Consider the following 20684-nt stretch of genomic DNA (forward strand, 5'->3'; position numbering starts at 1 on the left):
TACTCTTGCCTGGAAAATCCCATGGATGGAGGAGCCTGGTGGGCTGCAGTCCATGGGGTCACTAGGAGTCGGACACGACTGAGTGACTTTGCTTTCACTTTTCACTTTCATACATTGGAGAAGGAGATGGCAACCCACTCCAGTGTTCTTGCCTGGAGAATCTCAGGGACGGGGGAGCCTGGTGGCTGCCGTCTATGGGGTCACACAGAGTCGGACATGACTGAAGTGACTTAGCATAGCATAGCATAGGTTTCAGGCAATAATAATAATAATAATAAACAATGTAAGTACTGACACTGTTAGGATGACTTGAAGTACCTGTGGCAAGGGGGAAGCTAAGAACAAGCAGACTGATGCAATCTGAAGATAATTATAAGATAATAATATATAAGATATAAGATAATATATTAATATTGTAATATATTATAATTATATTATAATTATATAACAATATTATAATATAATGTTATATTAATATGATATGATATGATTGTAATTATTATACATTAATATATTACATATAATATAATAATAATATATAATATTATAATAATAATATAAGGTAATAAGATAATAATAAGATAATGATCTGAAGATAATTCATAAATCTCCAGTTCTCCAGGGCTTCCCTGGTGGCTCAGATGGTAAAGCGTCTGCCTGCAATGCAGGAGTCCCAGGTTCGATCCCTGGGTCGGGAAGGTCCCCTAGAGAAGGAAATAGCAACCCACTCCAGTACTCTTGCCTGGAAAATTCCATGGACGGAGGAGCCTGGTAGGCTACAGTCCTTGGGTTTGCAAAGAGTAGGACACGACTGACTGAGCAACTTCCCTTTTCTTTTTCCAGTCACTAAGAAGGAAAGGCACATGTCATGGTCTTACTTGTAATGGCCTCTTCCAAACACCATGAATTATCTTCAGATTGCATCAGTCTGCTTGCTACTAGCTTCCCCCTTGCCACAGATACTTCAAGTTATCCTAACAGTGTCAATACTTACATTGTTTATTATTTTTATTATTATTGCCTGAAACCTAATCCTTGGCTAATTCTTTCAGACCATAGTTAAACAGACGCTCCATTTTATTAAACTCTGCTCGGCTATCAGATTTTCATTAGACTAGTCTTTGCTTTCTAGTGACTAAAGGGAGAAATAGGAAAATCAGGAAAAGAAAAAAGTATAAAAAACAGAGGTAACTTTATGGGTGGACCAGTGGCACAGACTCCGCGTTCCCAGCGCAGGGGCCTGGGTTCAAGCCCTGGTCAGATCCCACATGCCACACTAAGGGTTCATGTGCCACAACTAAAGGTCCCACGCGCTGAAAGTAAGGCCCAGTGCAGCCAAATACAGTAAATAAATAAATACGTATTTTAGAAAGCCACAAAGAAAAATGCTACCTGGGAGGTATTATAAAACTTGCAGACATGGCGAGTGAACGGGTGCCCCTTCCCTCTCCTCTCCCTCACAAAATGAGAGAGCAGGAGTTGAAACATTGTAACGAGCAGGACATCTACGGGCACAGCTTCTTCTTCCACAGATGAAGCCCAGTTTGAACAGCTGGCTTGAGGAGGGAGGGCGAACCGGTGAGGCGCTGTGCTGTAGCAATGGGAGGAGAGGAACATACACCAAGGAGGCAGGTGCGAGGGCTGAGAAGGCTCTGGAGGGCCCCTCAGGGAACCAGAAGAGGCTTCCAGCCTCTCCACGAGTGAAGAGCTTGCCAGGAAGCAAGGGTGGATGGGTGGGCAGTGTTCTCCAAGCGTGTGGCTCCTCAGCCCAGGGAGAAGAACCATCCAGGAAAGTATGGCCTTGGGCAATAAGTAGCAGCAACAATCATATTAGCCAAGGTGTTAATTGTGTCCCACCTCCCTGGGCCTTGGTTTCTTCATCTGTACCATGGGAGGAGGGGCTAGAAGATTTCCAAGGCTACTTGCTGGTTCTGACCATGGGCGAGTTCATTCTGAGCCTGAGAAGAAATCCTCCTAGCCCTGCTTCCTGAGGAGAGGGCTCTGTGTGCCCTCTGCCTGGCACGGGTGACCCCGGGCCCTTGTGTGCCCTCTGCCTGGCACGGGCGACCCCGGGCCCTTGTGTGCCCTCTGCCTGGCACAGGCAACCCTGGGACCTTGCCCAGTTGAGGATGTGGGGCTGCTGGCCTTCTGGTATCTGGGCAGGGGTTGTAGTGGGCTGGGAGGGGGAGGCAGGGCCTCTTCTGTCCTTTGCTCACCTCTGCCTCCTCCTCCCGGGTCAGCCCCCTCCTCACCACCCCACCCCACCCTCTGGCTTGACAGTGGTTGCCAAGGGGGGAGGCTGAGGCAGGAAGGGCAGGAGCGGCCCTGGTGAGTAGTGGTGCCGCCCACTGCCCACCCACAACCTCCTCAGAGGCCAGGAGTCAGGAGACTCTGAGCAGGAGTAAAACCAAAGACAGAGGTTCCAGCTCAGAGGGCACTGGACACACACACACAGACGTGCACACCCACAGGTGTACACATGCACGCGCACAGCTATGCCTCCACTAATACATGCTCATACGCCCACACACTCACATCTATACACACACTCACATCCACACACACACACACACATTCACACACACATCCACACACACTCACACACATACATACACACACTCACATCTATACACACACACACATCCACACACACACACACATCCATACAATCTCACACACATACACACACACTCACACACACACACTCACACACGTACACACACACCCATAAACACACATATCATATCCACACACACTCACACACATACATTCTCACACATATATCCATACACACTCACGCACATATTCACACCCACACACACATACTCACATACACACACATCCACACACACACACATACTCACATCCACACACACACACTCATGCACACACACACATCCACACACACTCACACATCCATACACACTCACACACATACATTCTCACACACATATCCATACACACTCACACACATATTCACACCCACACACACATACTCACTTACATACACACACATCCACACACACACACATACTCACATCCACACACACACACACTCATGCACACACACATCCATACACACTCACACATCCATACACACTCACACACATACATTCTCACACACACACACACTCACTTCCACACACTCACACACACACACTCTAGGCTTAACAACAAGGATACTTCTTCCCCCTTCCTTTACCCCTTCCCCCTCCCAGAAAGAATCCATCTGGCTCTGCAGGGGCGGCCACAGACCTTCAGACCATCTGGAAACAGCAGCCCGGAAGAGCCGGCCAGATTGGAGGTAAAGACAGCCAGGGTCAGGGGAAGGGACGGGGGAGAACAAGGAAGCTGCCAGATTATAGTCAAAATGCCCTGTTCATCCCCCTCCAATCTGCCACCCCTCAAATGCCCCCCAAGCCCTCTCGCCTGCCTGGGCAGCTCGCCCCAACTCCAGCTTCCTTCCTGCTCGCCCACCCGCTCCTGCCCCATTGACACCAGCGCCAACTCTGGCGACATCCAGAAACAGCCACACAGAGTCTAATTTTAGCTCCAATCTTCCCTGGCCATGCTTGTGTGGTTTCTAATTATTTTATTCCCAAGATTTACTTTGATGGATAGTTATACATTTTCCAATTTACTGTACAGTGTCGTGTAAAGTGCCCTTTAAAAAAAAGAAGTGTGGATTAGTCCGTGCTGTTAATTTCCCCAGTTCTAAGGAGAAATCTGCAGATAATCACCCGCCCTCGAAGCTCTGATTCAATCCCCATTTCCTTTAATACTAATAAAACGGACAGTTCATTTATAAGAAGTTCCCTAAAAGAGGGTATTGAAAAACATTATATTTCTTTTAAAGTTGTTAAAGGGCATAAATCCATTACTCAGATAGAGATCGCTTAATAATTTAATGCCTTTGGCTTGGCATTGTTCCCGGAATATTTTCACTTTATCTGTCTTTATTTTCAGGTTGGAACAAATTGAGGAATAATCAGCTCTGTTGGCGGGAAGTGTCCAAGAGTCCATAGCAGGGAGTGGGGGGAAATGGGAGGCTGGGAGAAAAGGGGAGGGCTGGTGGGGGGAGGGCGGTTGGGGGGAGGGCGTTCAGCCCCCGAGACTGTCTGTCTCCGCACAGGCCTTCAGTCTGGGGAGCTGCCCTGCCCGCTGCGGCTGAGGGCCAGCCCTGCTGCTCCAGCCTTCCCTTCGGGCCTCCACGTGGTGGGGCATGTGTCCTGCACTGCAGCCTGCCCAGCTCTGCCTCCCGGAAGCAGGGAGCAGCCTGGGAGGCTCTCACCCCCACAGCCTCCCTCCACCCAGCCAGGCAAGCAGATGGGAGGGTCCACAGACAGAGTCTTTCTGCAAAGGGGATTAGTTTGCATTTTCTAAATAAAATCATTTACATGATGTATTAACCCAACCCCGTAATTAAAATCATTAACGTTTCTTTGTGCAGATTAGCAATAAAGAGAAACTCAGGGCAGGAATCAACATTCCTTCTCACAGGCTCATCAAACAACTCCCCCCTGAAGAAGGCTTGGAAGCCTCCTCCCCCGCCTCCTCACCACGGAGCCCTGCGGGTCCCCTAGTCAAGGACCCTCGGCTGACTCACTGTACAAGTGCTCCGGGAATGTCTGCCCGACCCCGCCAGAAGCCGCACGGAGTGGGAACCAAAACATTGGGAAAGCAACCCTGGACTGGATAGCAAGTTAGCTGAGCTTAAACCATGACTCTCTGACTCTCTGGTTAAATTTCTGTGTATTCCTTCTCCCCTCTGGTCCTCAGTTTCCCCCTTAAAATTAAACCAAATTGACTAAAGTGATGCTTCAGGACTCTTCCTAGTTTCCCAGCACCGTGGCAGGTGTGCTGTCTCTGTGGGTGGGACAGAGTTTGGCCATGGCTGGTACTCATAACATGTTTGCTGAAGGGAATTGAAGTGAACCCGCCAGACCAGTGAGGGGATGGCGTGGGGGAAGATGGGGACATCACCACATCTAGTGCAGGGACGTGAGCTGCCAGTGGGTCCCTGCCAGAGGCCAGCCTGAGACCAGCACCATGGAGCCGTCACCCCCGGCCACACTAGGGTGTGCCACCTCCACAGGCCCCGCCCACAGAGTGACCTCATCTGGACTCAGGGCAAAGAGGGAGAGTTAAGGAAGGCTGCCAGGGGTCGCAGAGCCAGGGGACCTGACATGCAGGAGCCCCACCTGGAGGAGGCTCATTACACACAGTGAGGGATGCCAACAGTCATATCAAAGAATCCTAAGAGCTGCTGGAAGAGGGGAAGGGGCGAATGTCATAGTGTTGCAGGAAAAAGTGGGGCATGAGAGGATGGTTACATCCCAGGTCTCAGGTGAGTCCCTGGGACAGGCCACCAAGTGTGGGTTCTTGGTTTCACACAGGAAAGAATCCAAGAGTGAGCCACAGTAAAGACGATGAAGATTTATTTAGAGATAGAGATATACATCCCACAGACATACATTCCATAAGGACATTCCAAAGGTCTGTGTAGTCAAAGCTATGGTTTTTCCAGTAGTCATGTATGTATATGAGAGTTGAACCATAAAGAAGGCTGATCATCAAAGAATTGATGCTTTTAAACTGTGGTGTTGGAGAAGACTCTTGAGAGTCCCTTGGATGGCAAGGAGATTCAACCAGTCAATCCTAAAGGAAATTAGTCCTGAATATTCATTGGAAGGACTGATGCTGAAGCTGAAACTCCAATACTTTGGCCACCTGATGTGAAGAACTGACTCACTGGAAAAGACCCTAACACTGGGAAAGGTTGAGGGCAAGAGGAGAAAGGAGAGACAGAGGATGAGACGGTTGGATGGCATCACTGACTCAATGGACATGAGTTTGAGCAAACTCCGGGAGATGGTGAAGGACAGGGAAGCCTGGCGTGCTGCAGTCCATGGGGTCACAAAGAGTCGGACGCGACTGAGTGACTGAACAACAACATTCCATAGATGGAACGTGATCTGTCTCAGAAACGGAGAATGGCCCCGGAAGGAACACACTCCACAGAGGGAGTATAAAGCATCTCAAAAGGGAATAGGCCCCCAAATATTGGGTGGTTAGTTTTTATGGGCTAGGTAATTTCATAGGCTAATGCCTGGGATTATTATTCCAGTTGTCTTGAAGAGGGGTGGGGATTGCCAGGAACGGGCACCACCCACTTTCTGGCCTTACATGGCTAGCCTTAGAACTGTCATGGCACTGTTAAGCATGTCATTTAGCCTGCTGATCTGTAATAAGGCAGTTTAAAGTCTAGTTGAAGTTGACTCATCTGCCATCTAAGACCTGGCTGGTTCTAAACAGTTAATGGTGTGTCCTCAACAGCTATGCCATTTTTTTAAAGGTTGTTCCTCTTCCTATCTCAGTAGCGGTCAAGCCATGCCCCTACGGCGGGGGTGGGGGGGGGGTGGGGGAATTGGACCCGGGGAAAATATACTGCTGCTGTGGTTACAATGCCTGCAGTGCAGGCGATCTGGGTTTGATCCCTGGGTCGGGAAGATCCCCTGGAGGAGGGTATAGCAACCCATTCCAGTATTCTTGCTTAGAGAATCCCATGGCCAGAGGAGCCTGGCGGGCTATAGTCCATAGAGTTGCACAGAGTTGGACACGATTGAACTGTAAGCGCAGCAGCAGTGGTTACAGTCCCTGATGCAATGCCCATGATGGCATGAGCACGAGAGCCTCGTATTCATGCCATCCCAATGCTTCTGGTACCAGCAGGAGTTAGCTCTCTTCTCTTTCCAGGGTGATGTTCTGGAAGGAGGATGCTTTAGGATGGGATAGCCATGAGTTCAAATCTCAGCTCCATGGTTCACTAGCTGTGTGACTCTGAACAAGTTACAGAGAATCTCTCGATTGGTCTTCCTACATGAAGAGTGAGCAAAACCTAACTCGGAATGATCAGGAGACTTAAGTGAGGTAAAAAGTGTGAAAATACCTACCATGGTACATGGGACAGGAGCCTCCATAAAGATCACACAGTGTGGCAGGTTAAAATGGATACAAATTCTTTGATATTTCTTTTGTCAAGAGGGGGTCTAATCCCCTTGAATATGAACTGGCCTTACTGATGGCCAATGCAATGTGGTCAAATGACATCCTGTGACCACCAAGGACGGATCATAAGAAGCTTTGAGGCTTCCATGTGGGTCTCTTGGGGCAGTCTCCTGAGCCCAGAGCCAGCCCTAGGAAGCACAGCTACCCCGAGATGCCCCACCAGCGTGGTCACATGGAGCCCAACCTTCCAGCCCACCCTGATATTGAATAGTGTGCCCCCAATTTCATGTTTAGCTGAAACCTGTGAATGTGACTTTATTTGGAAATAGAGTAATTACAGACTTAATCAAGTTAAGCCGAGGTCATATTGGATCAGGGTGGGCCCTAAACCCAGTATGACTGGCATCCTTATAAGAAGAGGTACCCAGGGGAGAGGCCCATGTGAACATGGAGGCAGAGACTCAAGTGATGCATCTATAGCCAAGAAATGCCAAGGGCTGCTGGCAACCACCAGAGGCCAGAAGCAAACAAGGATCCCTCCCAGGACTCCCCTGGTGGTCCAGTGGTTACGACTCCATGTTCCTAATGCAGGAGGCAGAGTTTCAGTCCCTAGTTGGAGAACTAAGATCCCACATACCACATGGTGCGGCCTCGAAGAATAAATCATTTTAAAAATTAAAAAAGAAGAATCCGTCCTTAGGGCCTTCAGAGGGAGAATATACCTACTGATACCTTGATTTCAAACTTCTAGATGCCATACATACACGTGAAACCATCTCGGACACCATATAGACCAGCCCATCTTGTAGCCAAGTACCACAGTATGACCTCAGTCAATGTCACATGGAGCAGAGAAATCAATCAGCTGAGTTCCATCCAAATTCCTGACCCACAAAATCATGAGATAAAAATAAAATGGACGGTTGTTTTAAGTTAAGTTTTGGGGGTAAATAATTTGGTGAGAGGTTGGAAATTAATTTTGCAGCCATGATTGGAAACACACTAAGTCAGTGGCTGAACTGAAACTAACTTTCCATTCTACCATCTTTCTCCCAGGGAGAGTGAGAGTAAAAGTTGCTCAGCTGTGTCCAATTCTTTGTGACCCCATGGACTATACAGTCCATGGAATTCTCCAGGCCAGAATACTGGAGTGGGTGGCCTTTCCCTTCTCCAGGGGATCTTCCCAACCCAAGGATCGAACACAGGTCTCCCACATTGCAGGTGGATTCTTTACCAGGTGAGCCACAAGGGAAGCCCAAGAATACTGGAGTGGGTAGCCTAGGCTTCTCCAGTGGATCTTCCCAACCCAGGAATTGAACTGGGGTCTCCTGCATTGCAGGCGGATACTTTACCAACTGAGCTATCAAGGAAGTCCATGCTTTCTCCCAATCATGAACCAATTACAATTTCAGTTTCACATATCTCTCAAATCTTATCCCAGTACCCCAGTAAAGATGTAAAATAAATTGAGAACAGGTAAATGCTGTTATCATTTGTACATCTCCACCACTCCCCACCCTAGCTGACTGGTTGGGTGTAGGGGGTATAAACAATGGCACAATAATAAACACAACCAAGGCAGGTGGGCAAAGAGGTGAGACAGGAGGTAGGGGCAGTGGGGAATGCTAAATGGGAAAGAAAAACAGATTGTGAAAGAGTTTGAATGCCAGGATGGAAGCTCTAATACAGAGAAGCTCTAACAAAGACAAAACCCCCTTCCTTCCCTTCCTCGATCCCCATGGATATTCTAATGGGAAGATAACTGCACTGGGAAGAGCTAGTGCTATTTCACCACCTACATTAGCAGTCTTGTCCTAGCTGGCTGGATGCCACCTGCCTTCCCCAGTACTTTCTAGAGTTAAGGATACTTGTTAAACACTCATCTGTACTCAGAAGCCCAGGCACAACCAAATGGACAGCTTTGAAAATCAAGGTCTAGGTGTCGTCTTCCAAAGAGTCTTCATGGTTTCTGGGAGAGGCTGATGTTCACCTGTGCTTCTTCCATAAAGGGAAATGTTAATTATCTCAACAACTGCAGAGAGAAGGAAGGATGCTTGTGGGCTCAGAAGGAACAGAAGTCCATTTATTGAACTTGCCACCTTGGAGCTCCCACGTGGGGTTAGCTTTTCCTTTGAGAATTGTTGCATCAGTGTCATCCACCTTGGTCATTGTCTCCATTCTACTGCTTTTAATAGCAATCTGTGCCAGTGAGGGTCCCTTCCATGTGTCAGTTTCCAGGGCCATTGATCACAATACATGAGTCTCAGTGGAATTGCTTCCAGAGGTTTAGAGTGTACTACCTCTCTCTCCCAATTCGAATGTTACCCAGATCTCAAAATCCAGTAAAAATCTCTTCTTCCTGGAGTTTCCTGCAACTCCACTAAGCCACAGCAAACTGGTCTTTCCTTAAGCTTACAGCAGTTTACTATATACGGCAGCAAATCATTTTGTAAAAACTGCATTTTCTTAAAACTTTTTCTTACAACTACCTAAATATATTTTTAATTTATGATTCTAATAAAAAGGAAGACACAACAAAGTTAGAAAAAATTAAAAAAGAAACATATACATGATGAAAATTAGGTCTCTGTCCAATCCTAACCCATCTTCTTCCTCATAAAAAAAAAAGTCTGTGAAGTTTTTTTGTTAAGTCTTCCAGAAATACTTTATGCCTGCTAATACATATCAGTTTAGTTCAGTAACTCAGTCGTGTCCAACTCTTTGGAATCCCATGGACTGCAGCACACCAGGCTTCCCTTTCCATCACCAACTCCCGGAGCTTGCTCAAACTCATGTCCATCGAGTCGGTGATGTCATCCAACCATCTCATCCTCTGTCATCCCCTTCTCCTCCCGCCTTCAATCTTTCCCAGCATCAGGGTCTTTTCAAATGAGTCAGCTCTTCGCATCAGGTGGATATAGACGTATACATATGTTTATTTACCTGCTAAAATAATAGTTAGTAGTACCTCATATACTTTTTCCACATCTTGGTTTTTCATGATGGGCTGAGCCTTGTATGTGACCTCATACAAGTTTGGCTTGGTGAATTACCCATGTGTGCTTGAGGAGCATATGCATTCTCAAGTGCTGAGCACAGGGTTCCGCATATGGCCACTACATCAAGCATGTTGATTAACTTTTAAGCATGTTGATTAATTTTTTCAAGTCTTCCATTAGGTTATTAACTTTTTGGTCCATTTTATCAACTATTGAGAGAAGTGTGCTTAAATCTTCCACTTATAAGGGTGAACTTATTCATTTGTCCTTATACTTCTGTCTTTTTAAATACAATTTTAAAAGTTTTTTTTTTTTTTACTTTCCCTTTCTGATATTTCATTGTTAGTATAAAGAAATGCAACAGATTTCTGTACGTTACCCTTGTATTCTGCCACCTTGCTGAATTCATCCATCAGTTCTAGTAATTTCTAGTAGTGGAATCTTTAGGGTTTTCTCTATGCAGTATCATGTCATCTGCATATAATGACAATTTTACCTCTTCTCTTCCAATTTGGATACCTTTTATTTCTTTTTCTTGTCTGATTGCTCTGACTAGGCCCTCCAACACTATGTTGAATAGAACATGGTGAGAGTGGGATCCTTGTTCTTGTTCCAGATTTCAGTGGGAAAGCTTTCAGCTTTTTATCATTGTATATTATGTTGGCTGTGGTTTTGTCATAAATAGCTTTTATTATGCTGAGATAAGTTCCCTCTGTACCCATTTTGATAAGAGCTTTTATACTGAATGGATACTGAATTTTATCAAATGCTTTTTCTGCATCTATTGAGGTGATCGTATGGTTTTTGTTCTTTCTTTTGTCGATATGGTGTATCACATTGATTGGCGTATGTTGAACCATCCCTGTGACCCTGGGATGAATCCAACTTGATTGCAGCATATGATATTTTCACAAGTTTTTGGATTTGGTTTGCTAATATTTTGTTGAGAATTTTTGCATCTATATTCATATAATGATTCCATTTTTATTTGGTTCAAAACCAGGCAAATTTAAATGATTAGGATGAAAACATAGTTGGCAAAAGAAAACCAAGGAAAGTATTACCACAAAATAAGGCTAGCAGTTACCTCTCAGGAGTTCCTAGGGTTTCTTGACATGGATGGTGGTTTCTTGGGTGTTTGCATTGTAATTATGTGTTAAACTGCATGTACAAATTTTAAGAAATTTTTATGTGATTAATTATGTTTAAGAGTAAAAAAATTAAAAAAAAAAAGAATGGAATAAATGAGGAAGAAAGTACCTCAAGCATCTTTTCTCATGAAGCTGCTAAAGGATGCATTCCATCCAAACAAGGGAGCATACCAAGAAGGAAGAAGATATTAGATTCAGGAAATAGGACTTCAAACAGGAAAGGGTAAGGGACTCCTTGGAGAAGGCAATGGCACCCCACTCCAGTACTCTTGCCTGGAAAATCCCATGGACGGAGGAGCCTGGTGGGCTGCAGTCCACAGGGTCGCTAAGAGTCAGACATGACTGAGCGATTTCACTTTCACTTTTCACTTTCATGCATTGGAGGACATGGCAACCCACTCCAGTGTTCTTGCCTGGAGAATCCCAGGGACAGGGGAGCCTAGTGGGCTGCCGTCTATGGGGTTGCACAGAGTCGAACACGACTGAAGTGACTTAGCAGCAGCAGCAAGGGACTCCTTAAAGAGATGGTGCATGAGGATCCCAGAATTATAGCTGTGTATCGGAGAGCAACCAGACAAGAATGGAACAGGTCCAGTGTTTGCCAAGAAATTTCTATAAGGAGATGAAATTGACAGTGAAAGTCATTCAGTCATGTCTGACTCTTTGGGACCCCATGGACTATACAGTCCACGGAATTCTCCAGGCCATAGTACTGGAGTAGGTAGCCTTTTCCTTCTCCAGGGGATCTTCCCAACCCAGGGTTTGAACCCAGGTATCCCAATTGCAGGCAGATTCTTTACCAACTGAGCCACAAGGGAAATTGATAGATTACTATTTTATTTGTTTATTTTGAAGGACTGGAAAGGTATTTATTCAACTAAGGGAACATTCTGGGCTGAGTTAATGATAAATACACAGAAAACTAAGCAAACAAACACATAAACAAAACCAAAGACAATTATTAACTCCAGAGAAAACTAAAAAGTTGTGCCAAAAGGGAATCATATATTACATAGCTCAGGTGCAACCAGCATGCATCACCACAATAATATAAACAGTGTATATTGATCTAACCACAGTTATGAACTAAGCATGGGGCTAGGGGAAATATGTGTCCCACTGTTGCTCTAGGGTAGAGAGAGCTACATCATCCTCTTCTATAATGAAAGTCAATAAATAATGATGTTTAAAATTAAAAAATGAAAAAGTAGTGATATACGCATATTACTTATTATTGTTTTTTAATTGCTAAGTCGTGCCCAACTCTTTGCAACCCCATGAACTGTAGCACCCCAGGCTCCTCTGTCCTAACCTCTTCATGGATCACACCTTTTCGTGGGGAAGGGGATGGCATAACTTAGTGAAGCTAGGAGCCATTCTGTGCAGGGCCACTCAAGACCTATGGGTCATAGTGAAGAGTTCTGACAAAATGTGGTCCACTGGAGATGGAAATGGCAAACCCCATGGACAGTATGAAAAGGCAGAAAGACATGATGCCAGAAGATGAGCTCCAGGTCAGAAGGCATCCAATATGCTACTGGGGAAGAGCAGAGGGCAATTACTAATAGCTCCGGTAAGAATGAAATGCCTGGGCCAAAGCAGGAGCTTCTTTCTTGACACTCGGTTGTGGATGTGTCTGGTAGTGAAAGTAAAGTCCAATATTGGAAAGAACAATATTGCATAGGAACTTGCAATGTTAAGTCCATGAATCAAGGTAAATTGGAGATGGTCAAGTAGGAAATGGCAAGACATCTTAGGAATCAGTGAACTGAAATGGACAGGAATGGGAGAATTTAATTCAGATGACTATTATAACCACGATTGCGGGCAAGAATCCCTTAGGAGAAATGGAGTAGCCATCAGAGTCAACAAAAGAGTCCAAAATGAAGTACTTGGGTGCAGTCTCAAGAAGGACAGACAGATCTCAGCTCATTTCCAAGGCAGACGATTCAGCATCACAGTAACCTAAGTCTATGCCTCAACCAACTATACCTAAGAAGCTGAAATTGAACGGTTCTATGAAGACCTACAAGTCCTTCTAGAACTAACACCAAAGGAAAGAAAAAAGCATATTACTTAGAGACAGGTAAATTAAAATTTAAAAAGAAATACAGCAGAAAAAGGAAAGAAGGGTTTGTCTCTGGAAAATGAGGTAGTATGGGGAGAGGACTGTTATTTTTTTTAAGAAGTCATTGAACTAGTTGATTCTTTTAAACTCTGAATATACAGAGTTTGATAAAATTAAAATGCAGGATGGAACACCATGTCTCACATGAGGATGTGCATTAAAAGCATTATCAGGTACCTCCACTCCCCCAGACTCTGTCCGGCCATCTCTGCCTCAGGACTCCCCTCAACCATGGTCGGGGCCATGACTGAGTCAGAGATGCAGGGTGCCAGGCTGAGCTGACTCTGAGCACAGATAGGACAGTCTTAAAAGAACAGCTGCTGCTGCTGCTAAGTCGCTTCAGTCATGACTGACTCTGTGTGAGTCAGTTGGCATAGACGGCAGCCCACCAGGCTCCCCTGTCCCTGGGATTCTCCAGGCAAGAACACTGGAGTGGGTTACCATTTCCTTCTCCAATGCATGAAAGTGAAAAGTGAAAGTGAAAGAGAATTCGCTCAGTTGTGTCTGACTCTTAGTGACTCCATGGACTGCAGCCTGCCAGGCTCCTCTGTCCATGGGATTTTCCAGGCAAGAGTACTGGAGTGGGGTGCCATTGCCTTCTCGGAAAAGAACAGCAATATACTCAGTATACCAAAATTACACCGTGAGGAGTAGGTTTATCCTAAGGCTGAAGGCCAAAATTGCCTCACAGGAGGGGCTCTATCAATATGTTACATCATATCAAGATGTTAAGTAGGAAACACATCCTGTAATTTTCATACACAGCTAAAAGATATTTTATAGAATTCAACCATCATTTCTAATAAAACTTTCAGAATAACAGACAGCATCAATATTTAAACTAAACTATAATTAATTTCTCCAAATTTCAAACATATAAAGATGCCTACTATATCATGTTATCAAAATCATTAATAAAAATATAATTAACATTGTCTTGAAAGTTCTTGTCAAAAAAAAGAGATAAAGACAGCATAAGGGAAATAACTACTGAAATGGAAGAGACAAAAATATTGCTTGTATATGATGTGACTATATACCTAGAAAATTAAATCAGCCAAAATGATTCAAATACAAAAATACCTAGTGATCATGTTAAGTTGTAAGTCAGGTTATGTCTCTACCATGCTCTCTCAACTTGAGTGGCTTCCCATCTCATTCAGATTTAATCTAGTGTCCTCATAAGAGCCCCATGTCATCTGGTGATAACCTCGTTTTCCCCCATTCTCTCCCATATTTCTCCACTCCAATCACAGGGCTTCCCTGTTTCCTCAATAAGCTATGTATGTCCCCCACCTCAGGGCCTTTTCATTTGCTGTCCCCCTGTCACTTATTCAGGTCTCTGCTCAAGTGATACCTATTTATAGGGGTCAAATATCACTGCGAGTGGCCTTTCCTGAGCACTAAATCTTTCCCTTATCATTCTTCACTTACTTTTTAAGATTTATTGCTACCTGACATACCAGTTATGTATTTGCTTACTGTCTCTCTCCTCACCAGAATATAATAGCCAATAAGATGGGAATTTCATACCCTTAGAGCCTAAAAAAATATCTGGCCCATGAAAGGCACTAGATAATTCTGTGCTGAATAAATGATTAAATGAAATACATATAAAATACTCAAAAGATCCAAAGAGGAATTATTTTCCCTTCTTTGGAAAAATAAAAAGTACTCACAGATGAAGAGATTGACAATTCCCATACATTAAAACTTCTCTATAATGAAAACTGAAGTTAAAAGAAGACAACAACTGGTGGTAAATTTTGAATTGATGAGGCAAAAATAATTAATACTGATAGTCTACAAAAAGCCAATTTAAATTTATAAGAAAACACCAAAACCATAACAGATAAATGAACACATAATCCACAGATATTCAATACAACATTAATAAACGCATGGCGAAGTATTAATCTTCATTAGTAAACAAAGAATGTAAATTAAAGCAAATTGGAATAACATTTTATCAGTCAAATTAGCCAAAAAAATGCTTTTGCTAACACTGGTGTAGCTGAGATGAAACCAGTAGGTGCATTCCAGAGTGATGACACTGTTTTAAATAGTATTTTTGGAAAGCAATTCAGCAACATAGAGAAAGAGCCATATAGATGTCCGTGTCCTCTACCAGTAATTCCTCTATTAGGAATTATTCCTATGGAAATTCAACAGCTGCAAAAAGCTATTTGCAAGAAGATGCTCACTGCAGTGCTATCTATAAAAGCCCCAAACTGAAAATATAAATGGCCAACATTAAGGGGAATGGTTTAATAAATTACAGTACCTCAGCACAATGGAATATTATGTGACCATTAAAATGATAATTATGCAGAAACATGAAAAATGTTTATGATCCACTGGTCACTGAAAACAAGCAGAATACAAAACAGTAGGTATGTACCATGGACAAAACGCCCAGCGTGTATGTACATTTAGAAGATAATATGCAAAAATAATACAGTAGTTGGATTGAGGTTACTGGAATTTTATAGTGAGTTATAAGTAATACTATTTTTTTAATGATCTCTTTAAATTTCCACTCAGAAGCTTCTGTAATTTCTAGCAAGTTAGATTCTGAAAGGCTCTTCCTGTGCCTGGGACAATCCTGCAGGAACTAGTGATTTATATTCGCGTAAAACTTTATTATCTTTACTTGTATTTACACAATAGTAGGATCCCTATCATTACAACTTTCAACTCTCCCTCTGCATGGTGGCTCAGCAGTAAAGAATCTGCCAGCCATTGCAGGCAACACAAGAGATGTGAGTTCCATCCCTGGGTCAGGAAGATCCCCTGGAGTAGGAAATGACAACCCACTGTAGTACTCTTGCCTGGAAAGTTCCATGGACAGAGCAGCCTGGAGAGTTACTGTCCATGGGGTCATCGCACACGACTGAGCTTGCACTTTTACCTTTCTGAAATGGCATTTAATGGCAAAGATGCAGAAATATGTCAAACAAACAAAAAAGAACACTCAGGCTAGAGCGAAAATGACCCTCATCACCACTCATGTCAGCTACGGTTGACCAGATGAGCTAAATTAAAGTGTTTTTGCCTTGGCCAGCAGTTTTGCTTATAAGAGCTTCTAGGTGGAGGGAGGTCTCCACTCTGCCCAAATCACAACATATGGTCTGAAAACATAGCTGGGACTCGAGTCAGTCACCTTCTAACCACAAGGCATGAATCCAGGTGGATATCCTGGTTATCAGGCGTGGGGGGCAAGCAGACCCGTGAGCTCAGACCCTCTGCACCTCTGACGACGAGCATAGCTTGATGGCACAGAATAGGGTGGAGGTCAGGTCTGCTTGGAATGCTTTTCTCCTCATCAACCCACCTGGAGAACAGATTCCCCAAACTTCTTTATGACACCTTCTTGAGTTTTTTAAAAAAATCACATCCTAGTTGTGAGAACTTGAGCAAGCTACTTAAACTCTGTGCCTCACTTTCCTTCTCTGTAATTTGGGAATAATAAGAATTAAATGAGTTAATATCTGCCAAGCAAAGGGAATGTTGCTGTTGCTAAGTCACTTCAGTCGTGTCCGACTCTGTGCGATCCCAGAGACAGCAGCCCACCAGGCTCCCCTGTCTCTGGGATTCTCCAGGCAAGAACACTGGAGTGGGTTGGTATTTCTTTCTCCAATGCATGAAAGTGAAAAGTGAAAGTGAAGTCACTCAGTCGTGTCCGACCCTCAGCGACCCCATGGACTGCAGCCTTCCAGGCTCTTCCGTCCATGGGATTTTCCAGGCAAGAGTACTGGAGTGGGGTGCCATTGGTGCCTGTCATATAATAACCACTCACACAAGGTTAGTGATCACTGTGGTGTTGGAATTCACCCAACCCTCATCTCCTTCACTCTACTCTGTACACATTCCTAATAAAGAAACAAAGTCTCAAACCTGCTATGGGACAGAACCTTTTTGCATGATGTAATTCCCAGCCTCCTTCTGGAAAGAAATTAGCTTTGATAAAATGCTTAAGCAATTTTCTGATAAACTTTAATGAGATTAAGACCTCTTCTGGGAAGCCAGTTACCCACTCACTCAGCTGACTGTCAGTCAGAACTTAATGACCTGGAAACAATCCTTTTTTCTTGTATCCAGTCTAAGGGTGATAACCTAATCATTTCGTTTTCCTATAAAATTTTTCTGTGGGACAATCTAGAATTGGCCTGCTTAAGCCTCTTTCCTTGTGACCTGCTTGAACTAAAACTGTGATACATGTTCAAAACTAAAATGTCTGGGAAAAAAGTAACAAACCTATTAAATAAAATAGTTTATACCATTTATTTGTATTCTTTTCTAATTTCCCAACTATAGTTAAGAAGCTGGGAAGCAGGGACAACCATGCTTGTTTTTACCTATATTTTTATCCAGAACTTAATGTTGTAAGTGATATGTAAAAGATAGCCAATAAATGTTTGTTGAGATAATAAATTAATGCAAGAACAAATAAACCTTTAAAAATAAGTGAAAAGAACACTTATTATTCAGAAGAATCAGGCCACTGTATTATAAACCACTACCAACTCTGGATTCAGTTGTAGATCTAAAACTTATTTTAACCTGTGGAGCTTGGGCAAAATTTCTTCACTTTCCTGAGCTACTATTTCTTCATCAGACTATGTGCTAACAATGCACTGCAGAGGAGTCATGAATTGGAACAATCTGTACAGAAAGTATAACAGAATGCTAGAAACATTCAGACTTCCCTCTCTTGCCACTGACTCTCTACATAATGCTTAGAAAGCCACTTTTTCTCTCCAGTCCTCAGTTTCCTTATCCCTAAAGTGAGAAGGTAGTGGCACCCCACTCCAGTACTCTTGCCTGGAAAATCCCATGGATGGAGGAGCCTGGTAGGCTGCAGTCCATGGAGTCACTAAGAGTCAGACACGACTGAGCGACTTCACTTTCACTCTTCACTTTCATGCATTGGAGAAGGAAATGGCAACGCACTCCAGCATTCTTGCCTGGAGAATCCCAGGGACGGGGGAACCTGGTGGGCTGCCATCTCTGGGGTCGCACAGAGTCGGTATGACTGAAGCGATTTAGCAGCAGCAGCAGCAAAGTGAGAATAAAAAATACCTCACATGACAAGGGTACAGTCAGGATAAAATAAGAAAAACGCAAAAATGTTTTCAAAAGTAATCAAAGCCCAGGGAAGACTTCTACTTCCAGCCAACATGGAGAAGCAGGGACCAGACTGGCCCGCCTGCCTGAAATAATCAAAATACATAAAACAATAGCTTTAAGACATTGGGCATCAAGCAATGAAGGACAGTGACACCTGAGAGATGAGGAAAAAGTGACATGAATCATCCAGTTGCCCCAGTTACGACCTTGAGAGAGTATCCAGGCCACAGAGCAAGAAGGTGGACTGAGGCAGAGCTTGGTGTTCTCCCGGCCTAGAGGAGACAGAGCTGGAATCCAAGGAGACCAAGGCAGTTAAAGTTCATAGGCTTGAGTATTGAAAGTAGAGCTGCACACAGAGAGAAAAAACCCCAGAGATCTGCAGAGTTCCCATCAAGTAGTCATGAGTGCTGATCAGTACACGTATGTGAGGAAAACATTCAAAGCCAGGGGAAGAACCACCCAAAAGAATTAGAGGTAACAGTATTTGACACTCATTGGAGCAAGAATAGTGTTATTCCCATTGGCCAGATTGGAATCATGGCACCTGGTCCCAACACTTCATGGCAAATAGATGAGGAAACAATGGAAACACTGACAGACTTTATTTTCTTGGGCTCCAAAATCACTGCAGATGGTGACAGCAGCCATGAAATAAAAAGATGCTTGCTCCTTGGAAGAAAAGCTATGACAAGCCTGGACAGTGTATTAAAAAGCAGAGACATTACTATGCCAGCAAAGGTCCATATAGTCAAAGCTACGGTTTTTCCAGTAGTCATGTATGGAAGTGAGAGCTGGACCACAAAAAAAGGCTGAGTGCCGAAGAATTGATGCTTTTGAACTGTGGTGTTGGAGAAGACTCTTGAGAGTCCCTTGGACTGCAAGGAGATCCAGCCAGTCCATTCTGAAGGAGATCAGTCCTGGGTGTTCTTTGGAAGAACTGAGGCCACCTGATACGAAGAGCTGACTCATTGGAAAAGACCCTGATGCTGGGCAAGATTGAAGGCAGGAGGAAAAGGGGATGACAGAGGATGAGATGATTGGATGGCATCACAGACAACGGACATGAGTTTGAGCAAACTTTGGGAGATGGTGAAGGACAGGGAAGCCTGGTGTGCTGCAGTCCATGGTGTCGCAGAGTCGGACACGACTTAGTGACTGAATAGCAACAACAACATGGTTCACAGGGCACTGGTTAGAGTACTTAGAAAGGTCACTGAATTTGTAACTGTATTTTTTAAAAATAATTGAGTATTTATACAAAAAGTAGCAATGTTACAGAAAACTATATGAACTGCTGGCCCAAATGAACCGTTGGGCCAACCCAACAATATGTTATAAAATGTATATAAAAATAAAATGTACGACATTAGCATAAAGGCCAGGAGACGTAGAAATGTATTGTTGTAAGGTTTGTATACTATATATGAAGTGGTATAATAATATTTGAAGGTAGGCTATGATGTTAAAAATTTTTTAAACTTGAGAGGAACCATTAAAGTAACAAAGCAAAGAGTTATAGGTAAGAAGTTAACAACGGAGATAAAAAGGAACCATAAAAAGTAATCCAAAGGAAAGCAGGAAAAATGAAATGAAGAGATGGAAAGAGTGAAAGTCAAAGTTGCTCAGTTGTGTCCGACTCTGTGACCCATGGACTATACAGTCCACGGAATTCTCCAGGCAAGAATACTGGAGTGGGTAGCCTTTCCATTCTCCTAGTTGGGAAGAGTAAAAAACAAATATAATGATGGATTTAAACCTAATTGTCAATAATCACATTAAACATAATTGGTCTAAACACTATAGGCAGAGATTAATAGAGGGGCTAAAAAAACACTATAGGCAGAGATTATTTAAGGGGCCAAAAAAAGATTAAACTATATTCTGCCTAAACAAATCCACTTTAAAAATAAATAAACAAAAGTAAAAAGATGAAAGAAGATATACCGTGCTGCTGCTGCTGCTGCTGCTAAGTCGCTTCAGTCATGTCCGACTCTGTGCGACCCCATAGACGGCAGCCCACCAGGCTCCCCCATCCCTGGGATTCTCCAGGCCAAGAACACTGGAGTGGGTTGCCATTTCCTTCTCCAATGCATGAAAGTGAAAAGTGAAAATTGAAAGTGAAGTCGCTCAGTCGTGTCCGACTCCTAGAGACCCCATGGACTGCAGCGCACCAGGCTCCTCTGTCCATGGGATTTTCCAGGCAAGAGTACTGGAGTGGGGCTAATACTAATTAAAAGAAAGCCTGGAGTAGTTATAGTAATATTAGAC

General features: G+C 43.8%; 1 protein-coding gene and 1 non-coding gene across 7 annotated transcripts in view; one reads left to right on the forward strand and one right to left on the reverse strand.

Moving 5' to 3' along the window:
- ZBTB7C (zinc finger and BTB domain containing 7C) overlaps positions 1–20684 on the reverse strand; it is a 383514-nt gene that overhangs the window by 197706 nt on the left and 165124 nt on the right. The gene's annotated exons all lie outside the window — the stretch shown is intronic.
- Positions 627–698, forward strand: TRNAC-GCA (transfer RNA cysteine (anticodon GCA)). The gene has a single exon. It is a non-coding gene; the product is annotated as a tRNA-Cys (tRNA).

This window comes from Bos mutus, chromosome 24 (assembly GCF_027580195.1).
Source record: "Bos mutus isolate GX-2022 chromosome 24, NWIPB_WYAK_1.1, whole genome shotgun sequence".
In the NCBI taxonomy this organism is placed as follows: Eukaryota; Metazoa; Chordata; class Mammalia; order Artiodactyla; family Bovidae; genus Bos; species Bos mutus.